Consider the following 17,126-nt stretch of genomic DNA (forward strand, 5'->3'; position numbering starts at 1 on the left):
TCTTACCAAAATGACCTCCGAAACATAGGCTGAACAAGGATGACACCAACGAACATTCCAAACTGTATGGGGGAAAGGCCCACAAGGCCTCAACCCTACACAAAGAACTATGGGCAACTGAGGGAAGCCAGGAGCAGGGAGGTGGTCCTCCCTAGGGAAGAGCACACTAATTGGTTGTCCAATGGTCAGCCGTGAAAACATACATACCAGTAACATATGGTAGCATGCTTGTCTAGCGTGTGGGAAGCTCTGGGCTCCACCCAAGCACTGACAACAACCTCTTATTATTCACCCCACAGACTCTGCAGGACTAGGGCCGTGTAATCAAATTGCCTTGCCATCACCAGGCTCATAGAGGATGTTCCTTGCCCTTTCTCCTCCCACCCACAGCACTATCAAGTCCAGATGGTTCCCCCCTCTGCTTTGCTCACCCACAGCCTGTGGCTGTTGAACCCTGGCTGGAAATGTCACTCTTCTGGGCCCTCTGAGCAGAAAGACTGTGACTGTCCCTCTCATAGCATGCCAGGCAGGTTGGAAAGTCTTCACTCTGACACTGATTTGTGACCTTGGGCAGACACATTTCCTCTCTGCTTTTCCATCCACTCACTGACTTGTCCACCAATGAGGATAATGGACAGAGGGTCTGGAGCCTGCATGTGACACAGCCAGATACTCCAAAGACCATGAGGACAGTACACTGTCCATCAGCTGCTCCAGTTCGTGGAAAGCTGACTCCTTGCTGCCTCAACCTTCTAGAAACCCAGAATATAGACCCTTTTACTATTTATTAACCCAAGGAGGACCCAAGACAAATTCCATGCAGGTGTATTAGCCCTTGAGTTATTTATTGGGGACTTTCTGGCCACAAGCTCATCATGCTTCCTAGATACCTCCTAGAGACTCAAACCTGCAGGCCTCGCCCTCTGCATCCTAGCCAACAGATCCGACATCCTCCAGATCTACTTTTGGGCAGAGAAGCCCACAAGTATTCACAGGGAAAATGCTTGCTCAGGTCCCACAGGGAGCACAGAAGGGCCGAAGTCCTGTAGCTTCTGTCCTAGATGGGGATTGAGCCACAGACCCCCATGAACCCACAAGTCAGCTATCACTGCCTGTTGTAGGGATCAGTGGCCAACAGTCAGCCCTATCAGAGGTTACCAGTGCCCTCTGAGCCTGGAGCCACACTAGGAGCCATCGGCCAGAGGTAAGGACAAAATGGAAACAAACTGATGGGCGTTCGGTTGACTGGGGTGTGGGAGACATTAGGAATCATGAAGTTCATTCTTAAAGAACAAGGCTGAATGGCCGGAGCTCAGATCTGTTTATTTTTTCCCTGGGGCTGAACATCAGGCTTCAAGCATGCTAACCATATGCCTTATCACTAAGTTATAGCCCCAGTCTGCAATCTGCATCAGGACCCAGGAGGAATACTGGGAAGATGCTTCAAGGCAGAAGCAAGCCCTGCAGAAAGGGGAAGGAACCCCCATGAGAGGGAGGACTTGCACCGCTGGGCCCTGCATGGCATATGAGGTGGTGTAGGTGAGCATGAGAAGCAAGAGGGTCTGGGCATGTACCCAGAGCCGGATGAGGGTAGAGGGTGCTGCAGCTGGCCAGGGTGCTGAAGGTCAGCCCAGGGCTGTAGAGAAAAGAGGTCATCAAAGCTTGTAAGAGGAGCTGTCACGTGATCAGAACTGCAGGGGTCTCAGGCCTGCCCTTAGGGAACCAGAACCCCTGGCTTTGGAGGAGATTTTCTTTCCTCAAGCCTGACTGCTCTAAGAGGAAATCAGCAGGTTTTACTGCATGCAGGCTGGGTGCTGCAGCTGCGGCAGATGGCAGAAGTCTGAGGTCATCCTTGGCTGGGCACAGGATGACCCTGTGACTATCCTGTGACTAGAGACCCCACATAGGAACATCTCAATGCTCAGCCCTCACAAGGAGGGTGAGGGGAAGTTCTTCCTGCTTCTTTCTCACCCGATATAGTCACCATGGAGATAAATGCTTGCTGGCCAGCCTTAATTCCCCAGGCAGGCCTGCAACAGCTGGCAGGACCTTCTGCTATCAGCCTTCTGGGAGCTCCCCAGACGCTCCATGAAGGCTGGGCCTGCAGGCTTCAGGGGGCAGAGGCCAAACAGCTTCTCCTGCCAGATGACAACTGCTAGCAGCCAGGAGCTGTGGGGAAGAGTTCTGGAAAAAGACAGCAGTGTCCCCAGGAGGAGGTGCTTCTGCCCCCCCCCACAGAAGATTGAGGGAGGTGACAGCATGTTTGCTGTAGTCACATGGGCACCACCCACCACCTCACTTTCTGTCTCAGGGTCTGGGAACCCACATTTTGAAGTTCCAGTGGCCACGAAGCAGCCGGTCTGGGGCTGTACTTGAGGGACCACTGCTTAGGATCTGTGAAGTCCCTCCTGGCCACTGTCCATCTTCCTTTTTACTACCACCCTACAGGGCAGATGTGAGTCATACCCAGTCTCCCTTGGTGGAGAGGACAGCATCCTTTTTTTTCATCTACTTCCCTGCGAAGCTCCCAACCTCCAGCCGCCCTGAGCCTCAGAGCCAGTTCCTGATGAGGCCTAAGAGGTAGGGGTTGGGGCAGGTGACTCCCCACTGATGGTTTATTCTTGTCTTTGTCTTCTTGACCCCAGCGACTGAGGTGTCATCTGTCTGCAGAACACGCCTGGTGGACCTTCTCCTTTAGGTCTAGGTAGTGGTGGCTCTTCCCAATCCCTGTCCCCTTGGAGAAGGCAGAGCCCTGGCTCCTGTACTTCATCTAATAAAAGGGAATAGACAGCATCCAGCTTGCCTTCCTGAGGCAGCAGGGAGCCTTGAAGGGAGAATGGGGGGAGGGAGCTTGATTTACTTAGGAGACATGGTGGGCCATGCATGTAACCATCAGAGATGTGGCTGGGAGCCCACCTGACAGGCTCACACTTCATCCCACCACACACAGGCCAGAGACCTCCCTTGGTTTCTTCATTTGGAAGATGCTTTAATGTCTATAACACCATTGGCATTCTGCCTGGGCCAAAGTGGCTCAAAAGACACACCTGTTTTTAAATAGGGAGCTCTGGGCTGGGGCCGTAGCTCAGTCTGTTAGAGTGGTAGCCTAGAATGCATAAAGCCTTGGGATGAGTCATCAGCACTTTGGAAATCCAGGTGTGGAGGAACACACCTGTTATCTCAGTCAATTGAGAAGTAGAGGCAGGAAGATCAGAAGTTCAAGGCCAACTATATAGCAAATTGAAGGCCAGACATTATAGACGTAAAGAATGGGGACTTTTACTGAGTCCTTGCTGAGAGCCAGGCTCAGATCTAAGTAGTCTGCAAAAAAAAAAAAAAAAAAAAAAAAAAAAAAAAAAAGGTTCCTGGACTCTGACAGGGCTGGAGTAGAACACAAGTGGCCATGTACCTTTCCTTCAAGACAGCACTTTGGGTGTGTGTGTGTGTGTGTGTGTACTATGTCCCTATAACTACATGAAATCAGTCTGATGAGCCCTGCGCCCCACCACTGGCCTTGCCTCTCAACAGGCCTGGCACTGCACAAGGAAGCAAGAAGAAAGGTACATGGAGCCCCAGAGTTGACCAGGCTCAGCCGGGGCCAGCCTGGCTCCCCGCCTCCCATACCACACTTTTCCTGATCAACTCTGAGAATGTTTGGCTTGCATCTTGCCAGTGATGGAGAACTCACTCCCTTAGGAGCACAATTTTCTGGCTTCTGCTGCTGCCATCAGTCCCCAGAGCCCCAACAGCCATCTGTGGCTTCTACAGTGACAGCTTCACAGACGTCGGAGGTCCCTGACCACAGACTACTGGAATGGCTCTGATCCAGGCTGGAAATTTCCTTCTGGGGCTCGCTTGCTTCCTTCCTTTCTTCCTCCTTCCTTCCTCCCCTCCCCTCCCACTCCCTCTCTACCTTCAGACAGAATTTCTCCCTGTAGCCCTGGCTGTACTAGAACTTACTTTGTATCAGGCTGGTTTTGAACTCACAGACATTTGCTTGCCAATGCCTCCCAAGTGCTGGGAATAAAGGCATGTGCCACCATCACTCAGTTTTTGGGAGTGTTTTTATTTCCTCTCATGGTGTCTTCCCTTGGTGTGTAAAGCTGTCACCTCACCCAGGCTGGGTCCTGGTTCACACACACACACACACACACACACACACACACACACACACACACTGTAGGTGGGGGCTGGGGACCCTCAGTACAACAGGTCCTCTACAACTTAGAGTGATCACACTGGCAGGAGGGGAAACTGAGTCAGCATGCCGTAGCCACCCAGAGCAGAGCTGGGACCAGGATGCAGGCCTGGGAGTCTTCTATGCCAGTGAACAAAGTTCCTTTCATTCTGTGCCTGGTTACGACACCAAATATTTCCCCTCTTATCTGTGTTACTCTAAGTAATAGTGGGAGCTTGTTTGTGGAGGGACAAATTCCAAGGATGGCAGGCAAAGGAGAAAAGGCCTTATGTGGAGAGCAGGGGTCATTCACATTATCAGAATCCTCCTGGGGGTTAGACCTACTTTTTCCCCTTCTTTTCATGTAGTTCAGGCTGGTCTTGAACCTGCACTCCTCCTGCTGCAGCCTCCCACAAGTTGGGGTTACCGGTGTGTGCTGTCTCACCTGGCTCACACTTCATCCCACCACACTCGGGCCAGAGACCTCCCTTGGTTTCTTCATTTGGAAGTTGCTTTAATGTCTATGATGCCCTTGACATTCTGCCTGGGCCAAAGTAATGCAAAAGACACACCTGTTTTAAATAGGGAGCTCTGGGCTGGGGCCGTAGCTCAGTCTGTGAGAGTGGTAGCCTAGAATGCATAAAGCCTTGGGACGGGTCACCAGCTGACAAGATGCCTCCACATGTGTGAGTATCACTCAGTGTGTGTAAGTATCACCAAGCCTGACAATCTGAGTTCCAAGTTTAAAGTCTGGGTTCCATGTGGTAGGAGAGAATGGGCTCCACAATTGTCCTCTGACTTCCACACACTCATACCTACACATACCAAATTCATGAATATAATTATACAATTAAAAAGACTTGTCATCTAGGGGCAGACCTTTAATTCTAGCACTCGGGAGGCAGAGGCAGACAGAACTCTGAGTTTGAGGCCAGCCTGGTCTACAGAGTGAGTTCCAGGACAGCCGGGGCTATACAGAGAAACCCTGCCTGGAGGCATAAAACCATAGACAAACAAATAAATAAAAACTTGTCCCTTGGGGAAGAGTTGGTTAAATTATATAGTGGGTGGTTAATAATGTTAATCTGACACATTAGTCTGGATTAGTCAACCAGGTTAACTAACTGGGTTATCCTAGTAAATAGATCAAAGCTAGTGGTCCAATCACCACTTTCCCAGACATTCCTGGGAGCACCCGTGTTCCCAGACATTCCTGGACGGGCAGACCTGTCAGATGCTCACTGGGGAGCTGAGTGTCCACACCTGACAATCACTAATGACCCTTGATCTTTTCCGTTCAGTCCTGGGAGTGGAACCAGGATCTCCTGCTTGTCACATTCCCTCCCACTGTGCCCACACTTAGCCCCCAGTCCTGTTCTTATGGGTGCAAGCTACACATTGCCTGCTCACAGGCCTCTCAATTGTACAACTTGCTCTGGAAGTCCCTGGAGTAGATGACACAGAGTCAGAGATGGTGTTCACGCTACGGGGACTGGACACACCATCCAGGCTACTTCTCACACTTCAGGTGTGAATACAAGAACCAGGAGCTCACTGCTACATGGCCAGAACACTTCTTTCCAGTTCTAGAGATCCCAGATGGCAGCCCCTGCCCTGCTTTGGTGCTCAGGCCACCAAGTAATCCTTGTTAGTTCTTTCTCTTCCTGCATGGTAGGCAGGTCTGTTTTACTATCAAGTCTGACTCCTCGCCTCTAAAGCAGGACACACACAGCTAGCTTGGAGTGCCGTCGGAGGACCTATGGCATTTAGTGACATCTGTGGGCTGAGATCTAGGGAGCCCTAGGGTCCAGATCACCAGCTTCTGCTAGCCAACTGCATCACTAGGCCCTTAGAATCGTCCTGGGCCTGATGAGGCAATGGCCTGAGACCTGTTCCTGTGTCGATGGTGTTCTCCAATTCCTTCCTGCACCCTCCATCTCCCCAGGCTGAACCTTCCCATGGCTGCTGTCAGAGGGTGGCACCCTGCTCCAGACCTCCCCGAAGTCTCTCCACCCGGCACTGGAAGTCAAGTACAGCTTAGGAGGATCCTGGATCCTGGGGGGTTAGGAGACAGAGAGTGATAACATCAGGGATGGTGAGCTGGCAGCCCGAGAGAAAGTCATATGGGGACATTCTCTATAGAGAATTTCATATTGGTGATAGCACTGACCCCAGCCTGACCCCTGCGGCTATGACAGCTCTGAAGTTCTGGTCTGATTCAATGAGCAAGCACTCCTCAATGGCTAGAGTACAGACCACAGTAGAATTTGGACTTAGCATGTGGGAGACCCTGAGTTCATTCTCAACACCAAAAGTAAACAGTAACAACAACAAAACAAACAACAAACAAAACCCACCTTCCTTTCCAGAACAGCCCAACCCTCCTCCCTGTCCTTATAGTGATCAAACAGAATACAAAACACAGTTCCCCATGAAGGCTGAGCAAGTCTCTCCCTCTCCAAGTCTGACGTGGCACAGGAAATTCCCCACAACCCCCTTTCCCTAGGCAGGGAAAGGCTTTCTTCTCTAGGAAGCCTCCCACATGTCCATTTCGTGTGACTCTTCCATCCTCCGGACTCCCAAAGTGTAGACTCAGCAGCAACAATTTTCAGCCCGGACAGATTACCCTGCAGGGCTCTCCACTTCCCAGCCATCTGACCCCATCAAGCCCTCCAGCCTCCCTGAGCCTCTTTCACCTCTGCAAAGTGTATTTCATCCCCAGATAATCTCCTGGCCTTGGCCTCCTGTCTGTTGGTCACATGCTAATCTTGGTCTAGATCAGTGGTCCTCAACCTGTGGGTTGTGACCCCTTCGGAGTCTAATGACCCTTTGACAGCGTCGCCCAAGGCGATCAGAAAACACAGATATTTACATTATGATTCATAACAGGAGTAAGAGTACAGTTACGAAGCAGCAACAAAAATGATTTTATGTTTGGGGGATCAACACAACAGGAGGAACTGGACTAAAGTGTTGCAGCATTAGGAAGGCTGAGAACCACTGGCCTGGAATAGAACACTACCTGCTTCTAAGGGAGTTCCAGAAGCCCCTTGCTGACCCAACCATCTCATCCACCAGAGAAGCCTTTGCCAGCATCCCTGACAGACCTGAGAGCCCCTCCAGGACCTTACAGTTCAGTGACAGCTGACACTTGCTTGGCCCGGGTTGTGTGGAGGCCAGCTCCAGGGACAGCATCTGGGCAACAGGACAAACACATTCTTTGGATGCACACTTCTGGGACATCAGGTTTCCTTTAACAACTCCTTCCAGCCTCCATTCTGCCATTTACGCATCGTCTAGCATACTGCGGCACCGGGGAACCTCGGTACCTGCCTCCTTGGTGGATGGGCTTGTAAAGGGGCCCAGCCAGGGGCAGAGGGGACTGGTAGAGTGAAGGGCTGCTTTTCCTACCTGCTTCCCTCTGCAAGCAATGGTCTGGAAAGGGCATGGAGGGACCAGTTGGAACTCAGGCCTTCTAGCTGCTTTCTTTCTCCTTGCACCCAGAGCCAACCCATCACGGACCGACCCTACTCTTCCTGTTCTTCTCAAGACATCTATAATTTCCCACTCCTAGTATTAAGCCTACCCCTTCACCAGGTCAGCTCTCCACCACCTCCCCTCTGTTGTTTTGTTTTGTGAGAGGGCCTCTTGTAGTTCAGGCTGGCCTTGAACTTACTATGTAACTGATGATGACCTTGAACTCCTGGTCCCTGCTCTCAAATGCTGAAGTTACTTGGCTGGAGGCTCCTCATGGGTTCCTGCTGTCCCTCTGCTTTTTGACGGGTCTGGCTCTAACCGCCCCACTCTCCAGCCCCACCTTGTCCAGGGGTTGAGCTGCCTTTTCCTTCCTTTCCTGTTGCCCCGGCTATTTACCCAGTTTGCCCATTCCCCACTCTCAACCATGCACCCCCAGCTCAAAAACTCTTCCCTTAGGGAAGCCAGTCAGTCTCCAGCCAGGGCTGGCCACCCTCTATTCACCCCCTCTATTCCCCTTCCCTCGCCACACACCTGCCTCAGGTTTTGTGGGACTATACAATGACTCTTATGAGTCTATAAGGGCCAGGTCCGGGTCGGTTTAATCCACTTATTGTCTCTAAGACACTACATACCCAGAAAGCTATGTATATAGAAACAAAGGTCCTATTGAAGAATACGACTTAAAAGGAAACATATAGCATCAAAAAAGAAAAACAGCTAAGCATGGTGGTATATGCCTTTAACTCCAGCATTTAGGAGGCAGAGGCAGGCAGATTACAGAGTTCAAGGGCAGCCTGGCCCACACAGCAAGTTCCAAGCTACTGGGGCTACACAGTGAGACTGTGTCTCAAAACTAGAATAGAAAAACAATGACAGTTTAGGGAGTGAACAGCTGATCGAGTCTGGGCGGGACTCCAGCACTGTGTGTGGAAAGTAGATATTAATGCCTTTCTCCAGGTGGGCCACTGGCCAAGACTCTATAGGTAATGGTTACAGCAGGGGTGAGGCTAGTGGGTATCCAGGAAGCTCTCCAAGATCTCCAAACTCCTCTCGGCCACTACCAGGATGTTTAATGACCAGCCCACTGGGCTGTCTGAACTGCGCCAATGTGGGCATGTTCCCCTTCCCCAAGCGTGGAAGCTTGCTTTGGATGAGAAAGAAGGCATAGGACCTAGTGTGAACAGGTGTCAACCCAGCTGTGCCTCTATCTAGCTGTATGAGGACTAGAGAGGAGCGAATATACTTAAAGTATCTAAATGCAGGGCTGAAGAGATGGTTCAGTGGTTAAGGGCACTGGCTGCTTTTCCAGAGGACCCAGGTTCAATTCCCAGCACCCATATGGTGGCTCAAAAACTGTTGGTAACTCCAACAACACCTTCTTCTATCCTCTGTGGGCACCAGGTATGAAAGTCATACACAGACATTCATGTAGGCAGAACAAACGCACATGTGCAAGCATGCACTCACGCCCGGGGAAAAAAAGAAGTCTAGATGGGAGCGGGGCATAGTGGCACACACCAGCACTCCAGAAGCTGAGGCAAAAGGCTTGCCAGGAGCCCCAGGCTAGCATGGGCTATATAATAAGTAGCAGATCTGCCAGGGCTAAATAGCAAAATCCTGTCTCAAAAACCAAAACAAATCAGTATAGTAGCTTAGCTTCTTTACTTCCTGGGCAAAGTGGCTGAAGGCCCATGTGTTTCAAGGGACAAAGACCAAGACCCCATGTTGTTCAGGGAATGAGGCCCCCTTCATTATCCTGGGTTCTTGCTGCATCAAAGACCCCATCCACCCTGGTGTCCCCAGGTCTGTGCGAGCTATCTCAGCCCCATTCAGGGGAGGGCTCCGCCCGTGGCAGGATCCTCACCTCCTGGCTCTGGTCTTGTGTTCCTGCCTGCAGGGCAGTGGTTCTGGGCAGTGGTTCAATGTCAACTGTGTCTGCAGCCCGAGATGTGAGACCTCTCTTCTGGGTCTTTCCATGAAGCTATCCCTGGAAACGGCACCTAGGAATCACCATGTACCCCATGCCCTCCTGACCTGAAGGATACTTCACTTTCTGGCCTGCTGATGCCAACTCACTATAACTCATGGCACAGATACAGACAGCACAAATATTATAGCAGGAAAATGTGTACATGTCTAGAAAATTCAAAACACAGGAAACCTTACTACTGAAGATCCCCAGACAGGCGTCTGGACAGGCTTCCTTCCCTCCACCCTCCATCACTTCTCCATGCCCTACCACTGAGATGACCTGGCCGCCCTTTTTTTTACTTCAGGAGACAGAATCTAAATGTCTAGGCAGGCCTTCAACTTGCAATCCCCGTCTCAGCCTCCCAAATGTCTAGGATTATGGTCTGCACCACCAAGCCTGGCTTGAACATTTTTCTATTTTTATGTACGCAAATGAGTTCTTCTTTCTTATCTGAAAGCAAGACTGCCCCCAGACTGTTCTCTTCCCGATGGCATGGCACCTTGGGCCTTTCTCCGGTACACTGGCCTCATTATGATGTCATGACATCCCACCCCTGCACCTGGCAGCTCCCCACAGCTCCTCAGGCAGGTTCCGGGGGCTTTCACTAGTGGGGGCAGCACTTTGGGCCTTATGGGGTCTATGGGCACACACAACTCTCTTCCCCAGGCGGGCTGTGATTTGTGATTGAGTGACAGTTGCCATCAGGGCCCCTTCCAAATGAACTGTAGAAGACATGCTCTGGAACTCTTTGATCAAGTGGCATGAGGGCAGTGGTGGACATCTGTCTCCCTGGTTCTCCCTGTAGACTGGAAGCACTTCCTGCCCCGATGCTCCAGAGCTCAGGATCGAGCACAGTGGAGGGGAAGCCTGGTACTGTGCAGGTCACAGAGCACCTCCATAGCCTTCGAGGTCTGATGCTCTGAACAAGCCGTACACTCAGCACAACAGGCACTTAACAGCAATCTTCAAGTTTTTGAAATAGTCTCATGCATCCCAAGTTGGCCTCAAACTTCCTATACAGCCTTGAACTTAAAGATTCTCCAGCTTCTACCTCCCAAGTGCTGGGATTAGGACACGGTTACCACACCCAGTTTATGGGATACTGGAAAGGGAGTTTCTACATGCTAGATAATCACTCTGCCAATTAAGCTACATTCCAGCCCAGTCAATCCTATTTTATAAAGGAAGAAAGGAAGGTTGAAGAGGTGGGTGAGGACCCCATATCTGACCTTTATAGGTGGCTGACTCCACTCCTTCTCCATGGTGTCTTCCTGGGCTCCCCCAACTCAGGCTGTATTGGAAGTCCTAGCTAGAGGATCCCTGTTCCCAGCTATCGATGGCAACCTTGGCTCCCTCTGGGGCTATGAGCTACTAAGGGTGGTGCGGACTCTGGCTCATCCCCCCTCCCTCCCTATAAACTCAGAAGCACTGGAGTGGATAGTTGCAGGGATGGTGACAACTACGACCAATAAGCCTGCCCCCCCCCAAAAAAGTTCTCATTTTCCTGATCTGGGCACTGAGGCAAAAAGAAAGGGGACGGTATTTAAGGAGCACCACAGTGGCAAGGGAGGCCCCTTTCCTATAGTAAGTGTTCCTTCCATCCCACTGAGTCCTTTATCTACAACCTTAGACTCTGAGTCTCAGCCTGAAGCCCACACTTGTCCCCTTTTGCACATGCTGGGGAGGCGAGCTTGGCATGAGACTGAGGGAGTTCAGTCCACCAGCTTGGCCATGCCCCCGGGGCAGCTGCAGCAGCTGTCCATCTGTTGAGCACCCACATACCATGCCCTGTCAAGCACTTGCCACACATGTGCCTGAAGCCAGTGGTTGATGCCATCATGATCCTACCTTGCAGATGGGCAGGTAAAGACCCTGGCCTAAGCGCAGCTAGTGGCTGAACTGGAGCTGGGCAGCTGCATCTTGGGCTGCCAGAATGTGTTGGCCCAGTGCTGGAGAGAAATGCAGTCAGGTTGCAGTAGAAAAGTCCTCGGGGGGGGGGGGGTATTTAGAGAGGGCTGGTGTGGCTGTGGCAAAGCCCCTTTCTTTCCCCTTCACCTGCTACCTCCCAACAAGGGCTGAGGGATGTGACTCTGGCTCAGGCCTCCTTGAAGTCGCCAGGTCTCCATGGAGGACAGGGTCATGCCACTTGCCAGCTCTCTACAAGCTCTCTGGGCTCAAGGCCCAGAAGCAGCTGTCATGAGGATCCCACAGAGGCTCTCCTAGCCCTGACTTCTCTTTGGAATAAAACCCCCGTCTCCCGAACCCTTGGGCAAGGTACCACTTGCTCCACTTGGAATACAGCTAGGAGCAGACTGGGGATGGGTGGTGGGGGTGTCTCGGTGAAACCCATCAATTCTGGCACTCAGAGCACAGTCCCGATCCCAACTCTGCAGGCAGATGGCATGGTCCAAAAGCAAGCCCCTGGGCAACAGGCAACACAGGGGCCTCAGCCTCGAATCTACAAAATAGGGATGGCAGTGTCCATACTGATCACCCAGGACAAGAAGACAAGAAAAATTTTCTGTTTTTCCCCTTTTCTAATGTTTTATCCACCATCATTAAATAGTTATAGCAGAAAAAACAAGCAAATGTTCTTTGTAAGTTAACTTTATTGAGATGCAGTCTACCTGTAACATAATAGTTCCATTTAAAAATGAGAATACAGGCATGGTGGCTCACACCTGAAATTCCAGCACTGGGGAGGCTGAGGCAGGAGGACTTCTGTGAGTCTAGGACTAGTCTAGGCTGCAGTACTGAGTGTAGCGCTGGCCTGGAATGCAGAGAAAGACATTGTCTCAAAAAAAAAAAAAAAAAAAAAAAAAAAAATCAAAGCCAAACCATAGGAAAGGTAAATAGCAGGTACTACTATACTACCCTCTGGCCTGCCCAGACCCTCACCTACAGCTTCAGAAGGCTGAAGTGAGCCAGTGAGTGCAAACCCTTCACTTGCCTAGAGCATAAGCAGGACCAACAGGAGAGCAGAGGCAGGAAGCAGGGCCAGCATGCCATCCTCTCCTGCCTGTTTAACTGCTGGGCCCTCCACCTTTCTGCAAACATGGAGATCAAGGGCTCCTCCAGCCCTAGCTCACCCAGGTCTGAACTCCTGTGACAGCCACCTCCAAGTCCTGGTAACAAAGTGCCATGAACAGGTAGCCTGTGAACCACACAATGCCGTTCTCAGTTACTGGAGCCTAGAGTCCAAGATAAGGCTGCAGACTGAGAGTGTGTGGGAGGGCCAGCTTCCGGGTTCAGGGAAGGGTGCCTGCGGGTCGATGTGTCTCTGGGGACCTCTTTTACAGGGACATGAACCTTCATCAGAAGTATTTTGTCTCCCTGACCCAATCGCCCTCCTCCATGCCATCACCTTGGGTGTGCCGGTTTCAACAAATGAACTGTTAAGGACAGGAACATCTAGATCACAGCAATCTCAGAGAAAATCACACAAGCTCCCACTGCATTGGGCCAGAAGCCTTAGCTTCCCCTGAGAGAGAGTTGCAAGTTTCTAAACCTTTCTGAACCTCTTGTTTTTTTTTTTTTTAACTGAAAAAGAGGCATAAAAATTGCACCTCCCTCACTAACTTGTAGGACTCCACACAGCACAAGGGAGGGGGTAGTTTAGCTAATCAGAACCACTGCAGGCCTTTTCATGGACACAGTTCAACCCCATATGCCCAAGTCGCCCCTTAGGAAGTCCTGCAGAAACTTGTCTGAAATGGCAGTCTCCTCCCGTTTCTGTGACATGCTCCCGTTTCTGTGACATGCTCCCGTTTCTGTGACATGCTCCTTTACTCCCTCTCTCCCGTATGCTTTGCTTTCTTTCCTTCCTCACCTTCTGCCCCCACATCCCTATCAGACAGACTGCAAGCTCCTTCATGGCATCTTCTTTGGGTGTTTTATTTACAGTGGAGGTGTTTGGAAAACCCTGGGGAAACCCTGGGGACCGAGGCCTGGAGCCAACAGACAGCGGTCCTGCGGGTGCCATTACGGTTATTGATTCTCTGACTCAAGGCCTCCTTAGTTCTCTAATCACACCTTCCCAGTGCCCTACCACACCCCATGGTTCACTTATTGTAAGGAACCATAATTACATCTTTAATTATATCATTTTCTACTTAGGCTGAACCACACAAAACTTGCTTTTTTTTTTTTTGTAAGTTTAAAAAAAAAAGTTGGACATAGCATTTCTGGAGTGGCTCAAACTAATATCGTCTTGCAGGGCCCCTGGAGGCATCCAGAGAAATAGTGAGATCTCCTGGCCCATGTTTCCTTTCTGTCCTGAGGGACAGGCCCCTGCCTCATAAGGAAAGCAGCAGCGTCTGGGGTCTCCTGTAACTGGCAGAGAAGAGGAAGAGTCCCTCAAGGCCTCAATCAGCTATTTGAAAAGAGGAAGGCTTCAAGCACAACGCTTTGGGGGGAGCTGGCAACTCCCCCCCCCCAGGGAGCATACTTATCTCTGGGGGAGGGAAGGGTGTCAGCCAATCTCTGGATGTCCAGAGTGCTCTGCTCCTCCAGTAGAAAGCTCCAAGGCTGAGCTGTGTAGACACAGCCATCGCCAAGGCCACGCCCACTTCCCAAGGAAGAAAGTGAGGTATGGAGGAGAAAGGCTGGTTTGGGGTCACACAGTGGGGTCTATGTCTGCCACCCTGCCTCAGAGTCTTTACTGTTGCCACTTTTGAAGCTACTTTTTTTTTTCTTTTTTTCAAATAAAATGTTTCAGAAGCCTCAGCATCTTCATCACTGTCAGGCAATTTCAAGAGAGTAGCAATACATACATATCTTTCTGGTGACTTCTTAGGGTAAAGTCCCCAAGGAGAGGCCCGGGAGCAAAAGGCAGGCACACACATCTCATAGATTACTCTACAAAATGACACACCTCGGGCTAATCCTTGCAACCTTGCCAGCACACTTTTAACCTTTTATATTTATATTACCACCTTTACAGAGCAATAAGGCTGTTTCATTTATGACATGTTTTTACTCCTACCCTGCCCCGACACACACCTTTAAATAGGAGCCAGCATCTCATATATCTGAGGCTATCCTAGACCTTGATTTGTAGCAAAGATTGGTCTTGAAATCCTGATCCTTCTTCCCACCTCCAAGTGGAGGAATTACAGGCATGAGTCACCATGCTCAGGCTATTTGGTTCTGGGATGGAACTTGCTTCATACAGCTAGGCAAGCACTCTACCAACCCGGCAGCATCCCAGCATCTAGACACTCCATACTGAGCATTAGGATTCCTGGCTGCTTTGTTGTGTGGCCTTTCACCAGTCACATCCCCTTCAAGGGCAGGTGTTATCCACCCATAAAATAAGGGGACAACTCCACAGTGTATTTTAGAAGCATAGGATGGCTTTGCAATATCCAGAACCTGCCTTGCTCATGCACCATCCACAGTGGCCTCCCAGATCACACCTGTATGCAATGACAGGGGACTCAGGTAGTACTTAGGCCTTCAAGCTGGTGCTGGGCTCTGGCAGCCACACGTATACTTAGTCTCCTTTTATGAGAGGATAATAACACTCATTTGCAGTGAAGCTCCAGGAGGGAGGCCGTGGGGCAGGGCCTCCTGCCACTATGCTTCGGCCTGGAATACCACCCCATAATGCCCATCCAGCCCTCTGCTTGTATACTTAGGATGACACAGGGTTCACCACCTGCGCTGAGGCTGGGGGGTGGGGGGAGTTCCCTCTTTTAGCCCTAAGAAAGCCCTTGGATGAGGGGGAGGGAGACAGGAGATCAGCAGGCGCTGAACCTGTTCCTTAACTGGGGCAGATGCCAGGAAATGAAGCAGAAGGGTCCAGAGATGGCCCAGGTCCATCTCTCCCTCCACATGCCACAGAGATGTTAGGAGGTGAGGGCACATTCCTATGACAAGGCACAAGTGCTTATGAACAAGCCCCTAGACCGTGTGTACAAGGGCAGGCTCTGGGGCAGAAGGGCCATATGCTGTCTAAAGGACACTAACAGGACTATAGCCACAGTGGGAGCAGATAGATGCCCCAGTTTCACCTAGTGAGCTACTCCATCTCAAGAAGAATGCAACACAAGACCTTCATCCAGAGGCATCTTATAGATGTCCTAGCCCCAATGGCAGAAGACTTCACAGACCCTGGTGCCACTGCACCTAGACAAGTGCTCTGTCCCCCCCCCCTCCACTCCACCCCCACCCCCCAGGAGCCACTGCCCTTCTGGCAAGCGGACTCTCTGAGGTCCGAGTGTGGCAGAATCAGCCCTGTCCCGCCAGATTGGTACACAGCACTGGGCTCCTGCAGCTGACCAAGGCGCAGACCAGGCCATCCTTCCCCACTCCTGAATGCAGGTGGGTGTCTGCTAGGCTCGGGTCCAGGCAGGTCTGTGGCTGAGATCTGGCCACACCGCCAGAGTGTGGCTCCTCCTCCACCTCTAGGCGACGAGGCTGGTCTGGGACTGCTCGCCCCACCCGCGCGCCCAGGTCGCCTCGGCAGGGACGTGGGGATGCTTCCTCCTCTGTTTCCCGGGACTGGAAGCTGAGGCCCCGCGGGTAATCCCGTCAGTACAAGAACAATCACGACTCAGGTCCACCGGGCACCAGGGCCACACCGGGGCCTGTCGGGACTGGCTGCCGCGCCCAGGGCGGGCCGCTCACCGCGGCAGGAGGCGCGGGCGGTGAGGACTAGCCCCGAGCGTCTGGATCCCAAACCTGGGGGTCGCAGTTACTAGTTACCCGCTGAAGGGGCGGCCGCACCGCTATCCGGTTGGGGAAACTGAGGACCGGAGCGGGGCAGGGCTTTGTGTGAGATCGTGCGGGGGACTGGAAGGTAGCTCTCCGTGGCGCCGGGGGCAGCATCCCTCCCGCTGCCTAGCCGCAGCCCGGGCGCAGCGCGCGTCCCGCCCGGCCGGGTCCCGCCCTACCTTGTTGGCGGCCGCGCAGGTGGCGGCGGCGGCGGCGGCTCCAGCTCCCGCTCCGCGCTTCGCGCCGCCCGCCGAGTCCCGCGCCTAGCGCCGCCGCCTCCCCGCGCAGCCCGGCGGGCGGGACCGGGCCGGGCGGGGCCGGGGCAGGGCGGGACTGGGAGGCCCCGCCTGTGCGCCGCCCGTTGCCCGCAGCTCGGATCCCGTCCCGGTGCACACGCTCTCGCTTCCCGCACACTCTAGCCGCAGGCTTTGGGTGGGACTCGAGTTCCGATCTTCAGTTTCCCCTTGCTGAGATAGAGACAGTCTCTGAGCCTGCCTTCCAGGTGGCTCCTGGCTGGATCCCGCAGCGAGAGCAGGGACCGCGGCTCCGCAGGCGGCGGGAGAACCTGGGAGTGGAGGGCGGCTGCGCACCCTGGAGGGAGACCTTTCTCGAGGCTGAAAGTAGGCGGCGCTGTTGCCCAGCCTAGCCTGTGCACACTGAACATGGTAGATGCGTCGTGTCTTTCATAATAACCACGCCACGCCACCTATCTTGGAAAGAGTTCTTCGTGGCCTGTAGTGATGTATTTGGTGGTGGTGGCAGGGGCTGGGGGTAGGGCACTAG

At 52.4% G+C, this 17,126-nt stretch overlaps 1 protein-coding gene across 1 annotated transcript in view; it reads right to left on the reverse strand.

Annotated features, from left to right (window-relative positions):
- The window catches only part of Coro2a (coronin 2A), a 50,212-nt gene extending 33,313 nt beyond the window's left edge, over nucleotides 1-16,899 (reverse strand). Inside the window, exon 1 of the mRNA XM_051187737.1 lies at nucleotides 16,523-16,899. The gene's annotated coding sequence lies outside the window, so the exon portion shown is untranslated. The remainder of the gene's footprint in view (nucleotides 1-16,522) is intronic.
- Between the last annotated feature and the right edge of the window lie 227 nt (nucleotides 16,900-17,126).

Source organism: Phodopus roborovskii, unplaced genomic scaffold (genome assembly GCF_943737965.1).
Source record: "Phodopus roborovskii unplaced genomic scaffold, PHOROB, whole genome shotgun sequence".
In the NCBI taxonomy this organism is placed as follows: domain Eukaryota; kingdom Metazoa; phylum Chordata; class Mammalia; order Rodentia; family Cricetidae; genus Phodopus; species Phodopus roborovskii.